Here is a 3,681-nt window from a genome sequence, read left to right as displayed (position 1 = left end):
GGATCACCCAGGATATTCAGAGAAAAGGAAAATAAGTTTCACACTTGGCTTCTTACTCCACGATCCACTTGTTGGTAGTGCTGGGATCTTAACTGAGGTCCTAGTAGGACCAATTGGCCAATAAGTGAAGGTGAACACACTAAACTGTGAGCAACTAATGAGCTAGGCCATTCTCAGGATCTGACATTGATTGCCAGGGTGGTCCACTATAGTCATGAATTCATAATTTAAAAATACGATCTATATTGACATACATGTTTGTACAGCATCTTGTGTTTGGTGAACTTCTTCTCCTTATTTTGTCTCTATTTCATGGAGGTATTGTGTATTTTACTAAATATAGTGACAGGTATAACTTTGCTGAGATGGATGAAAACCTGTTCCTATGGTTATAGTGTTGCCTATCAATTCCTCTTCTTGGTTGAGACTCAGGACTTTCACAGGAGAGGAAAATGTGTGCAACAACTGCCTTCTGACATCAGGAAGAATCTTTTGTGAACGCTGGGATTTGAATTCAGGTTTGGATAGCTTTGTTGGACTGAGGTGGAAGGGGAAACACACCATCCTTGAGCCTTGTTGAGGGCCTGATTTGAAGCCCCAGCACTGGACAAAATAGCAAGCACACCTTTTTTAAACATAGGATCTCTCTTTACCTATAGGTGTGGTATGCATCTTGCATTCAGTGTAGTTAAACTTTTTATTAATATTTTATTTATCTTATTCATGGATGTATTGTGCATTTTATTGAAAATTGTGTCAGATATAACTGTGCTTACATGGATGACAACCTATTCCCATGGCTATTGAGTTGCTTATATAGCATTTTCCATCCTCAATGAGACTCAGGACATTCACAGAACAGGAAAACATGAGCAACCCTAGGGTTTTCACATAAGAATGAATCTTTGGGCAGTGCTGGAATTTGAACTCAAGGCCTAGCAGGCCCAATTGGTGAATGGGTCATGGTGAGCACACCAGCCTGTGAACCACTAAGGAGGTAGACCATTCCTGGGACCTGACATGGAGTACTGGTGGGGGCCAATATAGTCATAAATTCATAATTAAACAAAGGATCTATATTTCCAAACATGGGTGGGCGACATCTTGTGTTGGGTGTAGTCATTCTCTTTATTTTGTGTCTTAGTCATTGATGTATTATGAATTTTCGTGAGTATAGGTTGACAGATATAACTGTGGTGAACTGGATGACAACTTATTCCCATGAATATAGAGTTACCTATACCTTCTCTATCCTAGCTGAGACCCAGAATTGCACAGCACATGAAAACAGGTGCACTGACTGGCTTCTAACATCAGGGTGAATTTTGGGCAGTGCTGAGATTTGAACTGGAGGCCTAGGAAGCCCAACTGCCCAATGTGTCCACGTGATCAAACCAGACTGTGAGCCAGTAAGGAGCTGGGCTGTTCCCATGAACTGAGATCGAGCCCCAGGGAGGCCAAAATAGTCCTCAATTCATCATTGAAACATGGGATGTATATTCACATCCGTGTGTGTACTGCATCGTATATTAAATGTAGTTATTGTCTTTATTTTGTATTCTATTCATGGATGTATTGTGTATTTTCTTGAGTATATGATGACAGGTATAACTCAGCTGACATGTATAACAACTTATTCCCATGACCGCAGGGTGGCCCATGCAATCTCCATCCTAGCTGAAACCCAGGAAATGCACAGGAAAGGAAAACAGGGGCAAGAATTTGCTTCTGACATCAAGATGAATCTTTTGACAGGGCTGGTATCTGAACTCGGGGCCTAGCAGGCCTAATTGGTGAATGGGTCCAATGAGCACACCAGCCTTTGAGCCATGAAGAAGCTAGGCATTCCCAGTACAAAGAACTACTCCTATAAATATGTTAGAAACAATGCAAGCAAGAAAAAAAATTTCAATACTTATCCTTGGGTTCATTTCACCTATTGTATTGATCTGGTTTAATCAATTCTCTGCCTGAACTACCAGATTATTTGAAGAATACATAAGATAATCACACTGAGAAGTGATTTAGAGAATTAATTCATATTGTTTATTTTGAATTTTTTGAGGTAAGTACTTGGATTCAAATTCAGAGCCTTGCATTTGCGAGGCAGGCATCTGACCACTTGAACCATGCCACATCCAGCAATTTGTGCTTTTTTTGTGTTTGAGATAGAATCTTGTATTTGGTTATTCTTAGGCTACCTGGATAGTGAACTTCCTAGTTTTATGTTCAACATAGGTAGGATGACAGCCACACATTGGCACACCCAGCTTTTATTGATTGAGCTGGAACTCTCTTGTATGTTTTCCAGCTTGACCTCGAAATGCAACTATCGATATTTCCATTTGCAGAGTAGCTAGGATTATAGGTATAAACCACCTCATTTGACTTATTATATGTGTTTATGAAAATTCTGAAAGTATGAGAAAATCCTCTAGAGTTACTAACCATATCTATATTCTAGGTGATACACTAATGATTATTCTGTCAAAAACTTTTTGACATTATTCTGACAAACGTTTTTAAAATTTTTTTTGCAAAATGCCATTCAGAGGAGTTACAATTACATGAGTAAGGTAATTAGTACATTTCTTATCAAGCATTGTTGCCTCCTCCTGTTTCCACTTCTCATCCCTTCCGATTTCCCCTCTCCAAGCCCCCAACATATCACCCCTGGCAAAAGTTGTAAAGTTTGTTATTGGAAGTAATGACTTGTATAGCTCATTGTTGCAATGGGTACAACGTATCCCTATTTAAAGGTTGGTTTTGCACATTCCCTCCACAAATTATAGCAATATCAAATAAAATGGAAACAGGGGTTGTACCATGGGGGAGGGACATACAAAGCAACAAAGAAATAATCTTATAAATATGTTAGAAACAATTGCAAGAAAGAAAAAAAAAACATTTCAATACTTATCTTGAGGTTCATTTCACCTAACATGAACTTATCTTACCTTTTCTGCTTGTCTCAAAAATATACTAGTAATTGCAAATAAGGGAAACCATGGGACTTATATTTTTGGGCCTGGCTTCTTTCACTTAATTTTTTCCAAGTCTTTCCATTTCCTAACAAATTGGGCAATGTCATTCTTTCTGATAGAGGCATAGAATTCCATTGGGTATATCTACCACATTTTCTAGATCCATTCATCCAATGAGGGGCATCTGGGTGGGTTCCATAACTTATCTATGGTAAATAATGTTGCAATAAAAATAGTTGTGCTGGGAGCTTTAGTATGGTCTTGTTTGTGATCATTTGGGTAAATGCCCTAAAGTGGGATTGCTGGGAAATAGGGGAGCTCTATGTGGAGTCTTTTGAGGAACCTCCATACTACTTTCCAAAGTGGTTGAACATGTTTACACTCTCACCAACAATGCAGTAAGATTCCCTTCTGTCCCCATCTAATCCAGTATCTGTTGTTATTAGAGTTCTTGATTATACCTATTCTAACTGGGCTGAGGTGGTATCTCAATGTTGGGTTGATTTGAATTTATTTTATAGCTAGAGAGATTGAGTATTTCTTCATATGACTATCGGCCATCCTTGTTTCCTCTTCAGAGAAGTTTCCCTTTAAGACGTTAGCTCACATATTTATTGGGCAGTTGTTTCTCTGAGGATTTGTTATTGGGCGATTTAATTTTTTGAGTTCCAGGTATATTTTAGATATGAGACCCTTG

This window comes from Dipodomys merriami, unplaced genomic scaffold (genome assembly GCF_024711535.1).
Source record: "Dipodomys merriami isolate MVZ:Mamm:240054 unplaced genomic scaffold, mDipMer1.0.p SCAF_726, whole genome shotgun sequence".
Classification (NCBI taxonomy): domain Eukaryota; kingdom Metazoa; phylum Chordata; class Mammalia; order Rodentia; family Heteromyidae; genus Dipodomys; species Dipodomys merriami.
The sequence above is the reverse complement of the archived record's forward strand: the minus strand, read 5'-3'. Positions refer to the sequence as shown.